This window comes from Felis catus, chromosome D3 (assembly GCF_018350175.1).
Source record: "Felis catus isolate Fca126 chromosome D3, F.catus_Fca126_mat1.0, whole genome shotgun sequence".
Lineage (NCBI taxonomy): Eukaryota > Metazoa > Chordata > Mammalia > Carnivora > Felidae > Felis > Felis catus.
This window is the reverse complement of record NC_058379.1, coordinates 70010832-70035871: the sequence shown is the minus strand read 5'-3', so window position 1 is coordinate 70035871 and position 25040 is coordinate 70010832. Positions and strand designations below refer to the sequence as shown.

The 25040-nt window shown below is 45.7% G+C and overlaps 1 protein-coding gene and 1 long non-coding RNA gene across 4 annotated transcripts in view; one reads left to right on the top strand and one right to left on the bottom strand.

Annotated features, from left to right (window-relative positions):
- Nucleotides 1-25040, bottom strand: part of MAPK4 (mitogen-activated protein kinase 4) — a 151651-nt gene that overhangs the window by 111116 nt on the left and 15495 nt on the right. The window contains exon 1 of one of the 3 annotated variants that reach the window (XM_045042290.1): nt 22714-22916. The exons of the other annotated variants lie outside the window; for them this stretch is intronic. The gene's annotated coding sequence lies outside the window, so the exon portion shown is untranslated. Of the gene's footprint in view, nt 1-22713; nt 22917-25040 lie in introns of those variants that run through there. 3 annotated transcript variants of the gene reach the window in all.
- Nucleotides 4940-8171, top strand: LOC109493460. The gene is made up of 2 exons (XR_002147716.2): nt 4940-5061; nt 7597-8171. It is a non-coding gene; the product is annotated as an uncharacterized LOC109493460 (long non-coding RNA).

Below are 25040 nucleotides of genomic sequence, written 5' to 3'. Positions count from 1 at the left end.
ATTTTTAATGTTGATTTATTTTTGAGAGAGAGAGACAGATAGAGTGTGAACAGGGGAGGGGCAGAGAGAGAGGGAGACACAGAATCTGAAGCGGGCTCCGGGCTCTGAGCTGTCCGCACAGAGCTGGACGCGGGGCTCGAAATCGTGATCCGCGAGATCATGACCTGAGCCGGAGTCAGATGCTTAATCGACTGAGCCACCCAGGCACCCCTGATTTAAAACTTAAGGTCAGAAACAGAGATCTGAACCCAGAGGTGCAGGGGAGAGGGGAGACGGGTGAAGATAATCTACTCTGATCTTGAGTTAAAATGGTTATTATCTCCAAATATCAAATAAATCCTGTTTCCCAACAGCCAAAGTAAGAAGGGAAACATAATCATTCATGTAATTCTCACTTTTGGTTATAGAAAGGTATCGTTTTAACGGCAGAAAATTTTCCATGACACTGTAGAGAAATTAATTGAGACTTTACATAGAGAATATTGAATAACACAATGAGTAGTACCTTCGGAGACTGCTCTTCAGAAGTTATAAGAGCTCATTTTGGGGCTTCTTAATTACTTGAGCAAACTTAGGTCATTGCAACACAAGACTGGTAAATTCTCTGCAAACCCATCAAAGATGACTGTCCTAGCTTCCTCCATGCTTTGCCAGGCCAGGAAGGGGAGTTAACTGTTTCTCAAGACGGTTCCAGAATATAGATTATTTTTTCCCTTCAAAAAAAGACAAGAACATGGCTGAGAATGTAAAGATGGCGATGTGCCTTGGAGGTGACTGATGGAAATATACGAACACGTGACTGAGAGCGACCTCTAGGATCTGCCAATCTCCAGCGCGGTCATCTGCCTGTGTGTCTGAGCTGCCAACCCAATTCATCCCTCTAGCTATTTCCATCTACCTGCTCCACTGCTCAGACCAGGACTTTTCTGGAAGAAAGACTCTTCATTCTCACCCTGCTGACAGGGCCACTATGGGTCATGTCTAAATAGCACACACAGCCAAGAGCAGTGATCAGAGGCAAAGGGATAAAAGAAAAAATAATCCCAAGAGCTGAACCCGAGGCAGGATACACAGCAGTTAAGAACCTGGGGTTTAGAATTAGAAGACCCAGGCTCAAGTCCTAGATGCAACCTTTAGTCACTGGTGAGATCGTGGGCACATTATTTCACCTCTCTAGCCTTCGCCTTCCTGTTTCTGTGACAATGGATATTACAACATTATACATGTCGCATGGCTGTCTAAAGGAGTTATTGAAACAAAGTTGGTAAAGGCCTCCATGTGGTGTTTGGCTACATGCTACACGTTAGCTGTGAAGACAAAGACAACGCCCATGGTGATGCTTCCTGTGCAAAGAATAGACAGTATCAGAGACGGGTTATGCTACAGTAAGAAACATCGAATCTCAATGGCTTAACACCGCCAAGTCTATTTCTCCTTCCTGTTCAGGGTCCTAGGCTGGCGAAGGCTTCACTTTCACATGTGCCTCCATGACCGCTCTGCACATCACAATCAGAGCTTCTGTCCAGAAGTATCACTTCCACCCACAATGCATTAGTCAGGAGGTCAGCAAACTCCTGCCCTTGAGCCAGCCGCTTGTTTTTCTAAATAAAGTTTTATTGGAACACATAAAGTTTTATATGGCTGCACCTACTCTTTACATATCATCTGTGGCTGCTTCCACACCTGGACAGCAGAGCTGAGCAGCTGCAGTGGAGACTGTAGGGCTGAAAATATTTACTATCTAGTCCTTCAAAAAAAAAATCTTACTGAGGGACGCCTGGGTGGCTCAATCGGTTGAGCGTCCCACTTCAGCTCAGGTTGTGATCTTGTGGTTTGTGGCTGGGAGCCCCTCCCCCATCAGGCTCGCTTCTGTCAGCGTGGAGCCCACTTCAGATCCTCTGTCCCCCTCTGTCTCTGCCCCTCCCCACTCACGCTCTCTCTTCCTCTCAAAAATAAAAAATAAACATTAAAAAAAAATCTTACTGATCCTTGTAATGGTCTAAGGGAGTCATAGTGACATCTAACTTCAGGCTAGACGGGAAATGCAATCCTGTGCTCCCAGCGGGCAGAGAACTGTAAGTCTATGGTGGACAGACAAGCACTAAAGACGACACGGTGACTCACATCAGGCTACCAACAGGGCAGCCTTTTTGAAAGCTCTTTTTCCAGAAGTAGGCATGGATTTCAATGGAACGTGCTACTGCTGGGCTAATCTCACTTGACCACTATTTCACTGGGTGACAATCCCTGTTCAAGAACCTTGAATGGATCCCTGGTGTAGAAGACAAAACTTCAACCCCTCTGTTTGATACTCAAGACCCTCACAAAGCTGGCCCCTTTCTCCCACCCTGTAACATTTCCACACTGTTCCCTGCCAGGACTCCTTTGCCTTCACGTGTCTAATCTCCCTCAAAAACTCAGAAAATGCCCACAGTCATGGCAGGTCATGGCAGGTGGTACTCCCCCCATGTCCGTCTGCCTCCGGGGCACAGACCTGAGCCCTGGCAGCACTCTTAGTGTTAGCGTGATACCTGCTACTTCTCCTCTTTCTTCCTTTTTTTTTCCCTTGGATCCCGTGAAACAATAAGCCTTCGTGTCCTGTTGCAGCCCAGAATTCCCTGCGTTTCAAGAAGCCTCCAGAGCACGGGGACTAAGCACGGTCTGCCCGCACCGCTCTTCCCCTTTGAGATGTGGCCCAAGTGATCCTCTGATCTTTCCTGCCCACTGCTGCTTACCTACCAGACAAGATCTGGGGGAACGGGGACCGGACTAAAGCAACGCACAGAGTCTGCCCTGCTCCCTGGGAAAGCAGAGTGACAGTCATGCCAGCTGGAAAGAGGGGGAACAGAGGGCCAGGGCCTCCCAGGACAGCAGGCATCCTCTCCGGATGGCCTGGCCGCTGGAAGGAAGCTTGAGCAGCCGGGCCTCCGCCCTCCACCTCCTGGAAGGAATGGCAGCTTAGCTGCCCCTGAGACGCATCCCGAACAAAAGCAGCCTCAGGCCTGGACTGCATTTCTAAGGAGATCAGCAATCAAACTGTCCAGTCAGAAGTGACCCCGAAAAAACCCAGAGTAAGCACATGCTGGCCATGGGCGTAGCGGGGGCATAAAGAGTTTCCCTCGCATGGTGGGAGGGGACACTTCTGCTGTTGCTGTGTTTTGGCACAGCGCCTAGGGCAGGGGGCCCATTCCGGGAGAAGCGCTATGGTCAGGCAGGGTTTCATCAAGGCCCTGTCCAGGTGGACCCAGGTTCTCCTCGGCATTCCTCCCTCAGAACATACTCCCGGGAGCCCTCTCTTGGCTCTTTCCTCCACACAAAGGCTACATGGGTCCCAGGGGAAGGAGATGATCATCCCTGGTGCTGACCCTATGGTTAAAGTATGGTCCTTGGGGGCAAGATAGGTCTAGGCTTCGACTTCAGGTCCTTCTCTAGTTAGCTGTGTGATTTTGGATAAGACACTTAACCTCTCTGGGCTTTGATCTTCCTATTATATAAAGTAGCTACTTGGTAGGGCTGACAGCGTCTGAGCTGAGGTGTTGATGGGTGCTCAGTGCCTGGTACAAAGTAAGACGTTAACAAATGGCGGGAGTTATAATGTCAACTGTAATTATCATCCTCTTCTTTAATGGGGAAACAGGTTCAGCAATTAAGGCTGTTTCTTGCCCTATCATTTGTCACAGACCTCCAAAGCCCTTACCTGTTTACCAACTTACGCATCTCTGAGGAAGACACAAGTCAGAATCCAAACTGGGTCATGCCTGAGTGCCTGGTGGGACCAAGCCCCTGCTCAGGGCACCTCCCCGGAGGACCGGCCACAGCTGAAAAGCCAAGGCAAACTTCAGCACAGTGTGGCCTGGTGACCATCTTTGCAGCTCAAAGCAAAATATTCCACAGGCCTTCCCCGGTACGTCTAAAATATATGTGCTCTCAACTTAGCAAAACATAACCGTGGGTAAGGCCTTCTAGGGAGAGACAAAGAGCAGATGGTAAAAATAGGACTGAGAAAAGAGCTGCCGTGTTTACAGGCACTGGTCTCTTCCTTGGGCTTTGTATTCTGCGTCTCTGTCTTTTCTCAGTGTGCCTATACTGCTCCAACGGGACTCGGGCTTGGGGGTTGCTTCTCTGCTAAACGAGCGTGCATCTGATGGACTAGGGGGTATCTTACAAACACGACCTGCTGGAACCGTGTGAAGGATGCCTTATTCCTGTATCCAGATGATCCGGGCACTGGGTATGCCATGTAAGTTGCCTTAACAAATAACAGAAGGATGACTGATCACTTTCAGCATCGAAACTTTAACATTTACCACTTCGTTGGAAGTTCTAAAGTTTGTCACCTACTTTCCTGCCTCATTAAACAAAGCATGCTAAAAATCATTTAATCACGTCTCCATCACTCAGGGCCATCCTTATCCCGGGCTTTAGAACAACCACTGAGGGATGGGACTATTTTGTCTTTTCTTCTACCCAAATGATCCCAGAATTTGGAAGTGCTTTTGCCTCATTTTTATATTTATATGACTCTTTCTTCACTATCCAGTCCCTTCTTGCCTCCTACAAGTTCCTTCCAATTTGCTATTTCTAATCTTCTGTGAGGGAGCAGCTGGGTGGCTCAGTCAGTTAAACATCCAACTCCGGATTTCAGCTCAGGTTATGATCTCACGGTCGTGAGATCAAGTCCCACATTAGGATCTTCTCTCTCTCTCTCTTTCTCAAAAAAAAGGTTGTTTTCTTATAGTGATGAATCACTCAATTCTACTCCTGAAATCAATATTGCACTGTATGTTAACTAAAATTTAAATTTAAAAAAAAGGAGGAAGAAAAAGAAGGAATAGTCTTAAAAGGAAAAAAAAATCTTCTGTGGGTAGGAAAGCAAATCACGCTTATTAGAGCTCCATGTAAACCAAAAGCAAATAAATTCCAAGGACCAAAGGGACTTTCTTCCGAGTAAGCTACAGAATGTTAGCACAAGGTCTTTGTGACATCTATCCTGGTTAACAAAAGCCTGTTACAACCTTCTATGGAGGAATGAATTCATCCATTCCTTGCGGTATAAGGCAGGTGAGTCCGCCTGTTAAGATAAAGCTTTGATAATTAGAGAGAGAGAGAGAGAGAGAGAGACATGGGGGAGGGAGGAGAGAGGGAGGGAGGAGGTGGATAATGAACACACACAAATGCTTACAAGTTGCTGGGCAGTGTTCTAGAGGCTTTGCCTATATAAGCTGGTTTCCCCAAAAACAAGCCCATAAAGGGGATACTATTACTACACCCATTTTGCAGGTGCAGACTCTGAGGCATAGAAAAGACAAGAGTGACCACAGGGACTGAAGTGGAAGACTGGGTTCTGGAGGGGGTGACAGTGTGGCATTTCCCGGTACAGGAGTGGCTCCTGCAAGAACCCCAAGAATGTGGGGGCAGGGAGGAGGAGGAAGATGAGGACGGCAGGACACCCAGGAAACACCTCTTGGTGGCGGTCACGGGGCACGAGGAGATGTGGGTGTCCCTTGAGTGCCTTAGTCACTCAGAAGTCCCTAATGCAGCCACTGTTACTCCGCGGGACAGAGATCAGGGAAATAAAAGCCCACGGAGCTGGCAGGGCTCTGGGGTGGCTGACCACTCTCTGCCCTGGTCAGCATCACCCTGAGCTCAGTGAGAATGGGGACAGGGATTGAGCCTGTTGTCACGGCCTGAGGACAACTGACCCCTTTGCTAACAGGCCAAACTGTCTGCCAGGTTCTTCTGGTAACTATCAGCAGCCTCTGGTTTAGCTGAGAGCCAAACAGCCCCTCTCTCCTACCCTCCCCATGCCAGGTATGACTCTCTTTAAGCAAGTCTTAGATCTAAAACTCAGCCAACTGTTTAATATTCATTAGCAAGCCTGCAAACAGTCACATGAACAGCTCCTGCAGCTCAGGAAAGTCCCCATCCTGGCCCTCGGCCAGCACCTTGCTTCTCAAAAGGCTGCGAAAATATTCCATATTCCGGCCAGGCCTGCTTTGGGCACAAGCAGCAGGAGGCCTCCAGGAAGCAGCATCTTCAGGACCCCAAGACGCCCAACTTTGCCTGGGCTTGTGGGATTCTTCTCGTCAGGCAGGAGGCGCGGCCTGGACCATCTTCCCAACCAATCACTGCTCTCAAACACCACTCATTACACCAAGGAAAAATCATATCTTACCTGCTTTATGCTAATTAACCCTCAGGTGCAGATTTCAAGGATACCTGGTACGCTAAGTAGCTATCTATGGAATGTTGACTCTGGATTACGATATTTCAAATGCTAAGCACTTACCCTTAGGGTGTGGAATGAAGTTAAATCGTGTCCACTCTCCTTGTTGCAACTTTCATAGGGAAATATATTTTTTCATGTATTTTTTAAGTGCTTATTTATTTTTGAGAGAGAGAGTACTAAGCAGGGGAGGTACAGAGAGGGGTGGGGGGAGGGGTACAGAGGATCCAAAGCAGGTTCTGCACTGACAGCAGACAGCCACCCCAACACGGGGCTCGAACGCATGAACCGCGAGATCATGACCTGAGCTGAAGTGGGACGCTCAACCAACTGAGCCACCCAGTGCCCCTCATGTGTAAATATTAAAAAAAATTTTTTTGAAACATTTATTCATTTTTGAGAGAGACAGAGCACGAGTGGGGGAGCGGCAGAAAGAGAGAGGGAGACACAGAATCCGAAGCAGGCTCTGAGCTGTCAGCACAGAGCCGGACACAGGGCTCAAACTCACAGACCGCGGGATCATGGCCTGAGCTGCAGTTGGACACTTAACTGACCGAGCCACCCAGGCGCCCCTGGAAATATTTTAAAGTAAATTATCACATGGACACTCCAGGCTCAGGGGAGGGCTGGCCATTCTGATATAAAGACAGGGAGTGAGGATGTTCCAAGGAACCACCCACCATCCGAAGCAGAGGCTTGCAGGTGGCAAAGCTCTGGGAGGTTCAGGAGATTCTAAGCTCTACTCTGTAGGTTCCATAGACTACTGAACAGACCCTGGGGCTGGGGGGCTGGGGGCAGTAATGACCCAACAAGCTACACAGTTGTCTTTTGTCTTTACATTGGATCAAGGGCATGGACCTTATAATGTGCTCAGATGCATGGTGACTCTGGGAAGGTCTGCAGCATTTCTCAAATGACTAAGTCTATGGCATCATCTTTCTACAAGCACCTTAAGGGCTACTGTCTGAGAAAAATAATTTGAAAAACACAGTGTAAAAAAAATATAGAGGATAAAGCTGGGGAATTTCCTAAGCCAGGAAATACTGATCTGTTGACTGGAGAGAAAAAAGAAATTTACTTACTGGGTTAAGGTTTAAGATGCCAAATTAATGAGGGGCGCCTGGGTGGCGCAGTCGGTTAAGAGTCCGACTTCAGCCAGGTCACGATCTCGCGGTCCGTGGGTTCGAGCCCCGCATCAGGCTCTGGGCTGATGGCTCGGAGCCTGGAGCCTGTTTCCGATTCTGTGTCTCCCTCGCTCTCTGCCCCTCCCCTGTTCATGCTCTGTCTCTCTCTGTCCCAAAAATAAATAAACGTTGAAAAAAAAAAATTAAAAAAAAAAAAGATGCCAAATTAATGAGCCTTTTCTTTAGGATGGAGAGAAAACAAAGTGAAGTGTCCCTGGAGATGGAGAGAACTTTCCTGGTAACCCCCTCACAATGAGCACCTGTGGGGGCAGCAGGACCAGCAAAGGAAGACGAGCAGAGTATATAGAATGTGTCTGATCAAGCAGATCACGGGAAAAGGCTGAGAAACAAGATCCCTGGGAGTGGAGTCCAATAGATGTCAGCATGCAAAGTCCTGATAAGAAATGAGATGGTCACAACTTGATGCCATAAAGCAGCAAATAGGATCTCTGAGAAATAGTGGGGGAAATCTCAAGGGTAGGCTCTAGTGAAGGGGTGCATCCTACTGCCAGGACCCCGGCAGGCTGTGGAGGGGGCTAATCCTGCGTGTGGGGACAGCCCGGGGGACATCTCCCCACACGAGGATGGCCAGAAGAAAGGGAAAGAGAGGGATGCCACCGAAGAAGGGTGGAAGGGATAGAAAACCACCTTTGGAGGAGAGAGTTGCATGTTATTTCAGGAGAGGCTACAATCCAGACCACTTCATGACCCCAGAAACCACGCTACTGGCATTCTAGAATAAAACAGACCAATCTACTGCATTCCAACTATTTTACTTTATGTTCTTGAGACATAAACCATACTGAAGTTTAAAATAATATTTAATGAATACGTTTGTGAGAAAAGAATGAACAGGAATAAGAACTACATACTCTTTAAAAATTTTTTCTTTCTCTCCCCTTCCTTCCTTCCTTCCTTCCTTCCTTCCTTCCTTCCTTCCTTCCTTCCCTCCCTCCTTCCTTCCTTCCTTCCTTCCTTCCTTCCTGAGACAGAGCATGAGAGTGGGGGTGAGGGGCAGAGGGAGAGAGAGATTATCTTAAACAGGCTCTGTGCTCAGCATGGAGTCTGATGCAGGGCTCAATCCCATGACCCTGAGATCAAGACCTGAGCTGAAATCAAGAGTCGGACCAAATCAAGAGTCAGACCAAGACTCAACCAACTGAGCCACCCAGGCACCCCTATTATTTAGAATTTTCTAACTGGTGTGAAACTACCTTCCTAAAGGGAACTAGTGCTTCTAATTCAATTTTAATCCCCTCTTCCAAAGAGGCCAAAGGGTTCCTTTGGCACTAAAATCCATCAAATAAAAATATTTATTGATAATCCTGTATCATTCAGGATGCCTCTGGCCCCAAGTAAGGAGAAACAGTATCTCCAAGTGGCTTAAACAGTAAGTACATTTATTGTTTCACAACACTGGCAGCCACAGCATTTCCCTGAGATTCTCTTGGCTTCCTGCTTCCACTGGAGGTGAGTGGTTCCTGTGGCTCCAATCTTCAAAGTTACACGTGACAGTGTCCTGAGGAAAGGAACCACCTCGCCTCTCCTTGTACCCTTTCCTTAAATTGGAGGAAACTTTTATCAGAAACCCCCAGTAAGCTGTCTCACTGGCCTCTTTAGGGTCATAGGCACACCCTAAACTAATCATGAGCAAAGAGGATGAACGCCCTTAAGCCATTCAGATCCACCCCTGGAGCTAAGGGTGGCTCAGTTTCTCCCAAAACATCTGGCTGAGGAGGAAGAGAGGGTACCTGAACAAACTGGGATTCTTGGATAGAAGGAAAGAGGCACGTGGATGTTGGACAGACGACCAACAACGTTTACCACAGATGCCACACGCTCGTCACCACTAGAGACAAAGCTGTAAGTCACAGACTACTCTCTCAAAACATTTTACAGTGTGATTGGGGAAGAGCATAAATGCATGTAAATGGAAACTAATTATAACACACAAGACAATGTGTGTTAAATACCAAATACAATGCATTCTACCAGACAAAATCCAAGACAGACTCATCCTATACCAAACTCTGTTCCACTGGAAATCAACTCACAGGACATTGGAGTTTTAGGAGAATGCACGTATTACCTAATTAGGTATCGTAATCGGCTTTGCGCTCCTTAGAGAAGGTGTTCCATTAGAAACTGTAATATAATAAATCGATTAAAATCCAAGGCTCTTTTCACAAACATTCTTTCAAATGACTTAAGATAATGCTCCACAGGAAAGCAGAAAATACAAAGTAAAATATTGGTAGAAAACTACCCATGCTGAAGCTCGGTAGATAAGCTCTTTAGAAATACATTCACAGGTACAGACTTCACTGATGCAGCCACTTTCTGCTCTATAAATCTCAGCTCCGACGTGAAGTAAAGACTGACAGGTTTTTAGAAAAACTGTTCTATTTACAAATCAGTGATGTGAGAACTGGTGAGATTCTGCTATAATGTCTAATTAGGATTAATTAGCTAATGTTCTCAAAGCACAGAACAAGGATGAAATTTAGCACAAGGTTGAACCGCACTGTACTAGAGAGGCTGAATATTAATTCCGTTCAAAAACATTCAACCAAATAATCCATGTAGACACTCTGCTTTAGGACGTGATGCTTAGGGTGTCCTAGACTTAGTGGTCCACTTCCAAAGGAAAGAGTATGGAATGGGAAAGAGTACCCTCACAGTGGAAAAGCCTGGGAAACACCTCTTTGACCAAGTGATCAAGGTTAACACCATCAATGATGTCTGTAGATGTCATATACCTCCCGAGATGATGTGATGAGAAGGGCACTTCACCGCTGTGTTCTTTCCAAAAACCTGTAACTCCAGCCCCAGTCTGATCCTGAAAAAAACATCAGGCCAATCCAGATTGGTGGACATGCCACATGGTGCTAAGCCAGCACACCTCTAGACTGCCAAGGTCATGAACAAACAAGGAAAAGACTGAGAAATTGTCACAGACCAGAGGAGACTGGGGAGGCATGACAACTAAATAAGATGCCATACTCTGGATTGGGATGCTGGAACAGTTAAGAAGATATTAACAGAGAAGCTGGTGAAATCCAGGAAAAGTGTGGTGTTTAGTTTAAAAAAAAAAAGTCAGGGCGCCTGGGTGGCTGAGTAGGTTGGACGTCCGACTTCGGCTCAGGTCATGATCTCACGGTTTGTGAGTTTGAGCTCCATGTCCGGCTCTGTGCAGATAGCTTGAAGCCTGGAGCCTGCTTCAGATTTTGTGTCTCCCTCTCTCTCTGCTCCTCCCCTGCTTGTGTTCTGTCTCTCTCTCAAAAACAAACATTAAAAATAATAATTTTTTTTTTAAAGTCAGCTTAAGGCATGAATTACGAAGATAAAGGTGTATGGAAATGTTTTAAACAAATGGTATCTATAAGTTGATAGCACAATTTTCAAGTTTACTTATGACTCTTTCAAAGCATACAGCGATTATTGAAAAAAAAATTGTGTCTTGAATTAGAAGTTCATGAAAGGATTCGTTCTTGGTGAGGCCACTGTTCACTGTGGAGAGGAAACCCAGTAATTACTTAATGTGGGGAAAAAGCAAAGACTTGGACAAATCAAGACAAACTAGTAAGAAGTATTGGTCAGTGAATGAAACAGGGCACATTTTGTTTGGGATTCTCCTCCTGATATAAGTGATGTGATCAAGCTGTAAATTCCTGGAGGGGAGGAGCTATTTCTTACTTATTTTTATAATCTTCACAGTGCTGGGCATGTGACAGATGTTTAATATTAAAGTCAGTTGACTCAGTTTAGAAGATCAAGGTTCGGGGCACCAGGGTGGCTCAGTCAGTTGAGCATCCGACTTTGGCTCAGGTCATGATCTCGCAGTTTGTGGATTCGAGCCCTGTATTGGGCTCTGTGCTGGCTCTGTGCTAACAGCTCGGAGCCTGGAGCCTGCTTTGGATTCTGTGTCTCCCTCTCTGTCCCTGTCCCATTCGTGCTCTGTCTCTGTCTCTCTCTCTCTCAAAAATAAACATTAAAAAATAAAAATAAAAAAAAAGATCAAGTTTAAGATCTAACATTTCTTACAGGTTTCAGCCTGGAGGAGAGGGAGTTAAGGAATGGGGGAGGGGGCTCTGAAGGATGAAGGACTAAGGGTGAATTTTCAAACACAGAGGTACTGAAAAAGTTGTTTTATGGTCCTAAATTCCATCACTGAGGTTTTTCCCCACCAGCTCAGTTTCTTCAAGGAGCTGTAGTGATGGCTTTGTGATGGCTTTGTAGAGACGGCAATGCTCCTTAATGACATACCTCTTTTATACATTTTTAGAGCGCTAACTACTTAATATCTCATTAACCAATAATCTTGAGAATGAGAAACAGCATTACTCCTAATTTTCAGATGAAGATTCAGCAGCCCAAAGAGGTTGAGTGTGCATACAATGCTGAACCGTGGATGGAGTAAAGCCAGGTATGCCTTCTCAAAACAAACATACATGTTAAGCACCTCCCCCACATGTGGCATAACCCTGTCTTGTGGGTGCCTCCTGGTCCAACGTGTTCTCATGTCTTCTTTCTGTTTGACTTCAAGGCTAATTTGACATAGGCTATTTAAAAAGTAGATCATTAAAAGGTCTAAATAAGAATTATAACCACCACCTGGAACTTTCTAGTTAATTAAATGCTCCAAGACAGTTCCCTGTGGGATATGAAACCGGAAACCTATGCTTTGATCTAGCAAGACTCCCTGGGACCACTGGTCTAGAAAGAAAATGAGCAGGATGGAGCCATGATTTTAGTGCAGGTAAGCATTATCCAGGGTTGGCCATTAGGCATGGACATCATCAGTTTTTAGTGTTTCTACCTGATAAGACTGGATCTGTCTCTGAAGGGAGCTAATCTCCACTCTATGCCACCCACTTCTAAGGGACTCTTCCCCTGGGTTCGTGATATGTACAAAGTGCCTGGGTAAAGGTTAGTAAAGAAAAGTCCCAATCCGATCCAGAAGACCTCTTCTCTCTGGATCAAAATATGCCTTTGGTGAGGGTGGATGGGAATTGACTGGAAGGGGGCATGAAGAATCTTTCTGGGGTGACAAAACATTCTTCTGTGTCTTGGCTGAGGTGATAGATATATGGGCGCACATGGTCATCAAAATTCATTCAACTATGGGCGCCTGGGTGGCTCAGTTAGTTAAGTGTCTGACTCTTGATTTTGGCTCAAGTCATGACTTCGTGGTCATGAGACTGAGTCCTGCATCAGGCCCGCTCTGAGTGTGGAGCCCGTGTAAGACTCTCTCTCTCTCTCTCTCTCTCTCTCTCTCTCTCTCTCTCTCTCTTTTTCTCTCTCTCTCTTTCTCTCTCTCCCCCCCTTTCTCTCTGCCCCTCTCCCATGCTCATGCTCTCTCTCTCTCTAAAACAAAAACAAAACCATTCATTGAACTGAATACTTCTTCAGATCTGTGTAAATTCTACCTCAATGTTAAAATAATCATAATGACATCTGAAAATGAACATGCTGAGATTTACTCTAAACAGTGATGAGGTGTTTGGGGGCTGTTACTCTCATGCTCTGAACATGCTATTTCTATTAATGTGGCTTGAGACTGTGCTGTTTTTTCTACCCCAGCATCATCACACTCTTTGCCATTTATGGAATTGTGGCCAACGATAACTGCCAAATCTCTTCCTTTTAGACAAGAAATAATACCACGCAGTGCTTCCCCAATCTGACTTTATGCCACTGATATCTATTTTGGTGGATACATAGAACACAGCATGCATCTCAAGGATGACTGATGCTATTTAAGGACCTCTCTGAGCTTTGGTGTGTGGAGAGAAACCTGGAAGGCTGAACGTGAAATGAGACCTGAAGACCATGAGAGCTGTTCCCTCACTGTACCCAGCCACTCCTTATAAACAGGTTCTCCCACAGGAGTCCTGCAAGAAATTTCTGCTCTGGTATGATGCTCCTTAGGGGCATGACCTACGCTGAGCTATTCTAAGAGGATTAGCCAGAGACAGATCAAGTCAATTAGAGGGAAAGCATCAAGCAGAAGAAGCAAACCAGGGATCAGACATAGCGTAGCATGGGAGCTAAGAGCACAGATTTGATTATCAGATCCGACTAGGATTTGAACTCTAACCCCATCCCTTACTGACCAGATGACTTTGGACAAGTCACTTGACTTCCTGGTGCCTCAGATCAGCTTGTCTATAAAATGAGGATGATTGTAGCACCTATCCCATGGAGTTGTTCTGAGACTCCAGTTGGTAAATATGTGTAAAGCTTTAGAGGAGTACTTGGCATTAAGTACTAGTTCACTGTAAGCTGTCCTTATTATTTACAGCATTACTCTCCTGAAATACCTCCTTTGTTTATCTCTGTTCTAGTCATTCCTTCGGGGGCTACATATAGAGCCATTTAGGTAAACAAAGGAAGATTGCAGAAAGGAGCACTGCTTGGTAGCAATTCACACTTAAAAGGAAGAGAGGCTTGGCCGTTTTCCTTAGCCACAAATGCCATAAATGGCAAGACTGTAATGAAGTTGCTGCTAAAACAACAACAACAACAACAACAAAAAGAAAAAAAAAAAAAAAAAAAACTAATGCAACCTCAGGCCACATTAATAGAACCAGAGAGTTTAAGTCAGAGGAGTAACAGCCCCATGGCACCGTATACTGTTTAGAGTAAATCGCAACCTATTCAGTTTCAGATATCATTATTTTTTAATATTGAGGCAGAATTTACATAGAGATTAAGTATTTAACGTAATGAGTTTTGGTGACCATGTCTGCCCATATAGCCATCACCCCAATCAAGATACAGAATATTCCTGTTACCCCTGAAAGTTTCCTCATGCTGCCTTCCAGTCAATTCCCATCCATTCCTGACAAAGTCAACCACTCTTACGACTTCTACCACCAGTTTTGTGTTTTCTTGAACTCACTTAAATAGAAGCATTTAGGAAGTACTTTATTTTCCTGGCTTTTTTTCACTCATTATTATGTTTCTGAGACTCTGTTTCATGCATCAGTATTTCACTCGTTTTTATTGCTAAGTATTATTCCATTTTCCATGATCATACCACAATTTATTTACCCATTCCCTGTGGTTGGGCCCTTGGGTTGATTCCAGATTGGGACTATTATGAATAAAGCTGCTGTGAACATTCTCATATGAGTCTTCCTATGGACATAGGTCTTCATTTCTTTTACATAAGGACCTAAGAGTGAAATAGGTGGGCCACAGAGCAGATGTAGGTCTAACTCTATGAGAACTGACAAACCAGTCCTCCAAGATGGTCCTATCATCTTACACTCCCACCAGCACTGTCCAAGCATCTTAGTTGTCGCATATTCTTGCCAACATCTGATATTGCCAGGCTTTCTGATTTTAGCTATTCTAGCAGTTGTGAATAGTATCTCATTGTGGTTTTAATTTGCGTTTCCCTTATGACAAATGGTCTAACCTCCTTACTGGCCATTTGCATATCTTCTTTTGTCAAGTATCTATTCAAGTCTTTTGCTCATGTTTTCCACTGGGTTGTTTGTCTTTTATTACTGACTTGTAGGAGCTCATCAACTATTACATATTAAGTCCTACTTATTTATATGTGTTGCAAATATTTCCTCCCAGTCTGCAGATTCCCTATTCATATTGGTGATAACGTTTCTTCACAAAAAAAAACATCTCATTTTGATAAAGTCCGATACATCCTGTTTTCCTACTATGATTAGTGTTTTTGGTGTCCCAATCTTTGACTAATCCACAATTATAGAGATATTTTCCCGTGTTTTCTTCTTCAAGTTTTCTGTTTAGCATTCACACTAAGTCTCTGATTTAACTCATTAGTGTTGATGTGTCCAGTGGGGTCAGTGTCAAGGTTCATCTTATTAACCGGTATAATTTTTTTTCGACACCACCTGTTAAAAAGCCCTTCTTGTTGAACTGACTTCGCATCTTTGCCAAAAATCAACTAATTGAAGATGTGTGGGTCTATTTGCATTCTCTTCTGTTTCATTGATCTATTTGTCTTTCTTTACACCAGTATCATACTGCTTTTGTAACTGTGGCTTTATAGTAAGTCTTGAAATCAGGTCAAGTCTTCCAACTTTGTTCTCCTTTTTAAATATTGTTTGGTCATTTTAGAACCTTTGCATTTTCATATACATTTTGAATCAACTTGTCAATGTCTTCAAATTAGCCTGCTAAAGTTTTGATTGGGATTGTATGAATCTACAGATGAGAGGAATGAATATAGTTGTCATCGTAGGTATATAGTTCCAACAATGAATCAGGGAGTTTAGAGTTGGTCCCATTTCACAAATGGAGGACCCTCTGCTCCAAAAGACTGATAAAGTATCTTTTCAAGTATTTACCGCTAGTAAATCCCAGCCCAGGTGGGTCTGACCTTAAATCTCAGGTGCTTTTTACGAGGCTGTCTGAAATTGGCATACAACCAGAGGAAACACCAAGGGCATGGAAATCATGCCACATGAGAAATTGCTGGGAGAAGTAAAGATTGCCAGCCTGGAGAAGAAAAGATAATGAGAAGGCATGATGGCTTATCCAAAACTAACTGATGAATCATCATGGGAAAGACCCTGGGGTACAAACTGTAAGGGGCCAATGCTGGTTCAAAATAAGAAAGAAGCCCTAAATGACTAGAAATGTCTTCGAGAGGCAGCCAAACTGCTGGTTAAATGCACAGCCTGTGGAAACAGGCCGCTTGGGTTCCAATCCTATCTCTGTCACTTTCTAGCTGTATGGCCTTGGGCATGTCACTTAACCTGCGTCTCAGTTTCTTCTATCTGTAAAACAGAGATAAAAATCATGTTGGATCAATGGCCTAATCATAAAGGACTCGTGCCAGCATCGGGCACACAGCAGGTGCTAGGTAAGGATTAATGGGTAAAAATTTGACAAATGGAAGAGTCAAACTCACCAGGCAGCATGCACACAGGCAGTACATTCTAACTTTCTCAAAGTGTTCCAAAAATGTCTGAATTGCCATCTATTCTGGTAGCTGCAGAAAAGACACCTGTGTTACACGAAAGACCAGACAGTCTCTGAGGTTCCTTTTTTTTCAGTTCTAAAATCCCATGACTCGAAGTCAATTCCTTCACAGGTTATGAAGGCAACAAATGACCACCCTCTTGCTTCCATCAATCAACACTTTCTCACTTCAGTCAACCAGTAAGCGCCCAACTTGCCTGGAAACAAAAGCCTCTAACCGATGTAAGGAAATCTAAACCACTCTGTGCCCTCAGTCACACATAGGTAATAGAAAACAAAACAGAGAGAAAGAAGGGCTGGACACCAAGAGAAGGAGTTAGAATTATTGGCTCATGAGTTGGGAGCTTCCGCTGGTCTGAAGGCCAGTCGTGTCGTTGGTTTGTCTATTGAGATCTTTCAAAGTGCACGGTGAGGGGTAATGGCATTGTTCTGACTCAGAGAGAAGGGGGGTTTCTGTCCTTGGTTCTACATGGGGGGCTGTTTCTTCTCCAGCCCCGGTCTTCAAAGGTTTGTATCTGTCGAAAACTTACTGCCCCTCAAGTACTCCCTGCTCCAAACAAGGAACCAAGCAGTTTCCCTATGGGAGTCACTTGGCAGGTCCTTGAACCCTTTCCTGGGCTTTTCTTTATCTTCAACTCTTGTGGGCCTCTCGTGTTCTCCCAGCCCCATTTCTTATTCATGACAGGCAGGGGGCTGCCAGCCTTTAAAACGCTCTCATTCCTAAGTCCTTTGCCCTTCTCTCACATTGCCTTTCATCCACTGGCTCCATTTAAAAATGAGCTGCTTAATTAACTTCCCAGGCCATTTTGGCTGATTAAAACTGTCCTTGCTCTGGAAGAGGCTGTTGCATTTCTCATAACCGTGGCAGTCAGAAACCATACTTGTCCCTCCTCTTAGAGGAGACTCAATCTCAGCATTTTATGAGGTGCTCATTATAAGCCATCTCTCTGAAGTCTGATGCCAAGCTGGAGAAGCTCCTTGAAATCGGGAATGAGGGGCCAGTGGAGGGCCAGATACCAGAAACATTTGAGCTCTGAGCCCTATGCTGCCATGTCCCAGAGGTGTTATCTTGAGCAACTCACTTAATATTTCCGAGCCGCTTTCCTCCTTCGTTCGGGAAAAATGGTGACAGACCAAGACCTCTAACGTTTACCTGTGCCTTACGCTTCCTCCTCCGATGCATCAAACAGATGCCGCAAACAGACACCGCAAACCACAAACTGTAAACCACAAACGCCCTAAACAGATATAAGGCTTGTTTAATGGGGCTGCCCTCGGCCACACCGGATGAATAACCGGCAACAGTGCATCTTCTAAAGTCACCAAATTCTGCATCGTCACCTAGGTCAGCCTGCTGCAGCTTCATCAGTTTCACTGGAGCCTAAATTTCACCAGGTGCCAAAAGAGATATCTTAAGTCAACATGACTGTGGCCAGATCCAGCCTTTGGGAACATCCGCCACAGGCAGGATAAGGCAAGGACATAGAATCAAAATGTGGGAAGCCCAGGATCCAGTTTTTATGGTATTGTTAGTTAGTTGTGGGATCTTCTCTGTACGTCTAGTTCCCCAGACTCTCCCACTGAAGAGAGTTGCTGTGAGATAAAGTCCTAGACGAGAAATGACTTAGCTATAAACACAGGAGACAATATTATTATAATGGTTTTACTGATTCATCCATGAAGAACCAGGCACCCATTTCCCTATGGTTCAAATGAATCCAAAGCCAGCACAAGGCCAACTGTTGTACCAAGAGTTTGAATAAGCATTGTAACTTTTATTATTTTCTTAATTCCAGTGTAGTTAACATAGAGTGTTGTATTAGTTTTCGGGTGTACAATATAGTGATTCCACAATACTCTACATTACTCAGTGTTCATATTGATAAGTGTAATCTTAATCCCCTTCACCTACTCTAGCATTATCACTTTTATTTATTTTTAAAAATTTTTTTAAGTTTATTTATTCTTGAGAGAGAGAGAGTGCAAGCAGGGGAGGGCCAGAGAAGAGAGGGAGACACAGAATCCGAAGCAGGCTACAGTCTCCAAGCTGTCAGCACAAAGCCTTATGCCGGGATCGAACTCATGGACCATGAGATCATGACCTGAGCTGAAGTCGGACCCTTAACCGACTGAGCCACCCAGGGGCCCCGCATTATCACTTTTAGAAAGAAAAACCTAATCAGGGAAAGAGCCTTGATTTTGACCTCTAGTGTCAAGAAGAATTGGTTCATTAAAGGCACAAAATACATATGGAATTGCTAATCCACACTAGAATTTTCCCATATGATATGACAGTGTTATTCCATTCCAACGATACATGTTTACCTTTTAGCTCCAATTTTAACATTGCAGAAAAGCCCATTCGTTGCTACTGAGAAAGTTTCTTCATTAACTTGTGTGAGGTGTTCTGAGTTGGGTCTGCAGGACTGCTTACGGAGCCCTGAACTGTCCACTTCCTGGTCAGCTTTGATCCGGTGGGCTTCATGCAAGTGCTTCAGCAGTTGATGTGAGAGCTCCCATTATCCCTCTCCTACATGATGCCCAAGTCCATGAGTGGATGAGCTCAAATCCCCTCCCAGAGAAAAAGGTACTATCAGGGTTGGGTAAAAAATGTGTTTCCTGGTGGTCCCTCCACTGGCTGAAAATAGCAAGTTTTTATGCCACTAATTGAAATTCAAGTTAAAAACACCTATCTTTGTATCTTAACTTCACGACCAAGGCCATTATTAAGCTACTAACAGATGCTTTAGTCCCAAAATTGCTCCTTCCTCATCACAGCTGTCACCTTGCCCTGGGCATTAGGACAGGCACTTTACAAGCTGGAAGTGTGGAACAGAAGGGAAGACACTGAAATACAGGGCATGAGTCTGGCTTTGCCCCTCCTTTGCCATTCTTGGACTTCGAATTTCCTTCTTTCTACAAGGGAAACAATCTCACTCAGTGTTATCTTGTGGAGCTGCCATGAACATGAAATGTAATAACCCATATTAAAACTCTTTGAAAAGAACAAAAAGCTCTATAAATACACTGGCAATGCAAATTTGCAGGTGAGAGGACAGCCACACGGAACAACAGAAGCTCCAGTTGTGAATTCTCTGTTAATTGCAATTTGAACGCCTATACCCAATGCTCTCAATGCAATTAGAAAGAAAAGCGTGCTCAGGAAGTAAGAACGAGGTCAGATGGATGGACTGGAACAAAAGAGAGAACCATTTTCCAGCTACAAGCAGTTGGAGAAGTGCACTGACCACGTTATTTGGATCTGAACAGCAATCCAAAAGGCTCTGGATGTACCATTATCATGACAGTTAGAGCTCATATTTTTCTACCACTTACTGGGATACCTTTTCATTCATTTCTCCAATTTTTTCCCTCCATCCATGTCTGTCTGTCTGAATCAAGTTTGGATTAGATGCATCAAGTAATCGTTAGGACCAAGGCCATGATTCCTGAAACTATGGGCAGTCCCACTGAAGAGGCCAGGGCAAGGGGCCTGGACTGGCAACCAGCCAGAGGACCCATGTTCAAGAGCTGCTCCTCAACCATATTTTCATGTTGGGCTGACCCTGCTATTCCTGAACACGTCATGCACGCTTGGTGTATTTAACAGACAGTCTTCTTCAGATATCCCTAGATATCCAGGAATGGTATATATGTTTTTCTTAGCAAGTGGACACATGAATGTTACTGTGGTTGACAGACCCCTAATCTAGCCACCAACAACTTCTCCCAACATTGTATGTGCATGCTGCCCACACATTAAGAGGTACAGTCTATTTTTCCTCCCTGTGAGTCTGGGCTGCCCTTGTGACTTACTTTCACCAACAGAAGGTGCTAGAAGTGATGTTTATTCCAGGACTCTTGGGTCATAAGAGAACCGGCAACTTCTGCTTACTCCTTCTATGTAGAAGTCTGGCTACCCTGAAACCACCATGCTGTGAGGAAGCCCAAGCCAGACATAGAAAGAGATCACACCGAGGAGCATGGAGGTGTGAGGAATGTGAGTGAAGCCTTCTTGGATCTTCTGGTCCAGCCCAACACAATCAGCAGCTGAGAACAGCCAAATGAGTAGTCCCATTTGATGCTTCATGAAGCAGAAGAATCAGCCAGCCAAGCACTGTTCAAATTATACAACTGTGAGAAATAGTAAGTCATTGTTGTATTAAGACACCAAGTTTTGGGGTGGTTTGTTAGGCAGCAGTAAATAAATGAAAAAGAATGTCTCAGAAAGAGCACTCAGAAATACTGACGTAAATGACATCATCAGTTATCTAGACAGGGAATTCCAAACCCTTCTGTGCAGCAAAGAGCTAAAATCTTTTATTCAGCAGCGGTCTTGAGAGGCTAAATAGTCTTTTATGTGCTCCTACTTCCCACTTGGCTTGCTCAACACTCTTTGGAAGTATCCACCACGCCTCCATGCAGGGGCTACAACTAGTGGGATGCTGGAAGGCTCTGGTGGTAGAGACTTGAGAAGCCTGAGCTCCAGCTCTCACTCTTGACCTTGTGAATTACTCCAAACTTTGGGCAACGCATTCATTCCCTGCTACCCGTTTCCCGTCCATGACATGGAGATGGTAACACCTCTCCTATTTTCTCAACAGGTTTCTTGGAGTAGCCGAATGAGGTAGAGGGTGTTAAATGAGCGTTAAAGGTATGACGCAATTTTCCTACCAGCTGTTTCGTAGCTTTAATTTCTCAGATTAAAATGTTTACAGTAAACATCATGAAAAAGAGAAAGAGAAGGCACAGCACCCCCTCCCCCCCCCCCCCACATGACCTAAGAACAAGACTTCCAAGATGGCGCCCAGAGTACAGCAAACTTCACTCAGGGACAAACAGCAGATGGGATCTGGATGAGAGCAGCTTTGCATTAGCCAGCCAAAGTTCAAGGGAAGTCCCCTGGGACAGCTAGCCAAACATTTTTAGCAGCCCTGTCAAAAGAGTCCAGTTGGGCATGTCATTAGCAAAATGTCTGGGACAGCACTCAGTGAGGCATCCAGGTCGCGTCTCTTTGGACAGCATGTCTCTTCCTCTGACCAGCAACCAGGACAAACATGGACACTACTTTCTGTTCTTACCCACCCTTTCAATCCGAGGCGGGCTGCCAGCTCCCCACGCTGCAAGCTGTTGTCATATATACCATGTTGGTCTAAAGCAGCAAAAGCCACCTTGAAACGGGTGACCTGTCAATCTTGATGCCATTACCTCAGAGCACAGACTGCTCATAGAGGCTGGTCGTCAGTCTAGATCCCTGTCTCCCCCAGCCGCAGCCCACTCACGGCTTCCAGGGGAGCCTCTAACTCAGCCAATGGGGAGACCCCACAGCCTGAGAGGAAAGGGTACAACAAGGGAGACAGAGCCTACAAAAATCTGTTAGTCTCTCTGGGTCATGATGAGACCTGGCGGAATCGATCTCCTCAAGAGCCACTTGTTGGAGATGGATCAATCACGACGTGATGAAGAGCCCTACGAGACGAAACCACAAATCAAACTTTCATTACCAGATGAAGTGAGAAGTACCACAAGCGAAATCCATCAGTGTTGACTCTCGTCTCAGATGGGCCAGGGCAGACGAGAACTTGCTCCCGCCAACGCCTTTTGCACTTGTTCCTACTGAACGCGGCCCTCTTCGGTGAACACAAGTTCATTTTTCAGGCACAACTCCTTCACCACTGCAGCAGGCAAGGAGGGGCCCACTCTGTTTCAGAAACCCCTGTCTCTCCTTAATGCCCAGGAGAGGAGCCATCCTGAGGCCACTATCAATTTATGTTTTTTTAATGTTTATTTTTGAGGCGGGGAGCAGAGAGAGAGGGAGACACAGAATCCGAAGCAGGCTCCAGGCTCCCAGCTGTCAGCACAGAGCCCGACACAGGGCTCAAACTCACAAGCTGTGAGATCATGACCTGAGCTGAAGTCAGACGTTTAACCGACTGAGCCACCCAGGTGCCCCATACTATCAGTTTAGAAGACTGCCCTGGGTAAGCCCCCAAACTGAAGGGCTGGGAGGTGGGCGGCTGGCCTCTGACTTGGGTCTGTAATCTGTTCTCAAGGTAGGAGCAGGAGAGGGAGGCGTGCCTCCTAGGTAGAACCAATAAAGAAAAACCCAGAGCTCCCCAAAAGATACACAACCCGCAGAGGATCTCATCCAAGCTAAGTCGGTGGGCCTGCCCCACTCATTCCCACACAGACCCCTCAAGGCTGCCCTTGACATTTACTTTAACTCACTTTTCCTTGAGAAACAATCTGTGTAGGGGGAACAAAGAATGATTGCCTGGTTCCCTATAAAAGCACACAGTAAATGTTCAAAAAGCCAGTTAAAGCACTTACTGGAAACGGCTCTGAAAAGTCTGAAATACTGAGCAGAGGCAGAGGGTGATGCAACGTCCCTGTGGCCTGGTCCCTTCCCTGGGTGGGCTCCTGTGTCTGCTGCAGGCGCACCGCCCTGCCAGGCCGTTTTTCCAGCTTGCAGGCAAATCTGATCATGTTACTCGGAGGACCGGCCCCGGGATCTGGCCTCTGCCTGCTTATCCAGACTAAGCTCTCTCCCTGCCAAACACCCTGAACCACGTGTGCTCCCCATGCCAGCCTCGCTCATGTTCTCCCTCACCTTTGCCCATGACGTTCCTGGAACCCTGCTCCATGTTCCTGACCTGGCAAAACCCTATTCCTCCTCCAAGATTCCACCCGGGCACCACCTGCTCCCGGAAGCCACCTCTGAGCCACAACGCCTCCTGTCCATGAGCTACCATGGAAGCCCCGGGCTGGGAGGTCATTTTAATTCCCCATCTTATGACCCTTAGGTAGACTTGCAGCAATCAAATAATGTCCTTTCCCTAAACAACGCCGGTGCCATCTGTGTCCTTCCTTCTAGAGCAGTGGTTCTCGAAGGGCAGCGGCAATCAGCACCACCCCAGAGGATGTTAGGCATGCAAGTTCCTGGGGCCCAGCCCAGTCCTACCCAATCAGGAAATCTGGGCGTTGCCCCAGCAATCTGTAGCTTAACTCTCCTCCAAGGGATTCTAATGCACACTCAAGTTTGCAAACCGGTGCCCGGGAGCCTTCAAAGGCCACTGGGAGCAGTTCAGATTCTGCTCAGTAAGCTCTGCCTGGCAAGTTCCCCTTCTCCAGGATGGTGGAGCCTCTCCACGGCTGAAAGCAGCTGCGTTCACTGGAGCCAGATGCGGAAATACTTCCCCTCCCTGTACCCCTTGGACTAAACAAGAATCACCTAGGGAACAAAGGAAACCAGGCAACTCACCAGCGGTGCTTCAGGGAGCTCTCACTAACCCTGAGCAGTGGGCGGGCTCTCGCAGCGGCTGGCTGCACGGGACAGAGTTCACCTCAGGCGAAATCCATGGCTGGAGCACCTTGCTCTTACAGAAGCCGCTTTCTGGCTATTTTTCTCCAAAGGACAGTGTTAGACACATCGGACAGTGTTAGACACACATCCACATGACAGGCAGAGCCGCCACTCTTGTGACAAGTAGATAAAATGGAACAGAGCAGTTAGGAAGACCCTGGCTGTCGGTTGCAGCTGAACGTGCCACTGATGGCCACAACAAAGGCCACGGTGGTGAGATGAATGTGTTAGGTTTTGTCGCCCACTCCACGTCCGATCACTGCGTAACACATTCGGGCCGACGGGAATGTCCAAAGAACCAGAAATGGACAACTTTTCAGCACTGACTTTTCTTATAAGCCCTTGGAGCTAGCTTTCCCTTCATACTTTATTTTTATTGAACACCTGCTATGCACGGAGTAATAAGCCAGGTCTCACTCACCCGTGAATTACAACCTTAGCTGCATATCAGAAACAGACAAGGAGCTTTGAAAACATTCTGATGTCTAGTCCAGAGCCCAGACCAATTCAACCAGAATCTCTGGAGTTGGACCCAGGCAACAGCATTTTAACAATTCCCCAAGGGATTCCAACGTGCAGCCAATTCAGGAAACAGTGGGTTTTGTTGTTGTTGTTCTTTTTTTTTTTTTTTTTTTTTTTTTTTTTTTTTTTTTTTTTTTTTGAGAGAGAGTGGGGAAGAGCAGAGAGAGAGAGAGAGAGAGGGAGAGAGAGAATCCCAAGCAGGCTCCTCACGGTCAATGCAGGGCCCAACGCAGGGCTCCACCTCATGGACGATGAGATGGTGACCTGAGCCAAAATCAAGAGTCGGAAGCTTAACCAACTGAGCCACCCAGGCACCCCTGGGGAACCATGGTTTTAAATACTGATGTCTGGATCCCACCCCCAAACCACATACATCAGTCTTGAGGGCTGGAGCCTGGGCATGTGCGTGTAACACACACACGAATGGAATTTTTAGAGACATCCATTATCACAACATCGTTTACAGCCCTGCCTATCGGAGCTAGTGTGAACTGGCTGTATGAATCTGACAGGGAATGGCACAAAAGGTACATAATTCATAAAAACGGCATTCTCACTAGTGAATCCTACCCTCAGGGCTCCCATAGTTCTCACACTTTGGGTACCGTCTCTCTCTCTCTGGAATGTCTCTGGTTTTCCTCTGGGTGCCTTCGGACCAAAAAAAAAAAAAAAATCTTTCCAGCTCCCTTCTCAGCATGTTTGAAAACTGGAAATGGCTTTTGAGGGTTAAATGCCCAAGGTTAAATTTAGGAATTAGAGGGCTCTTTGCTCT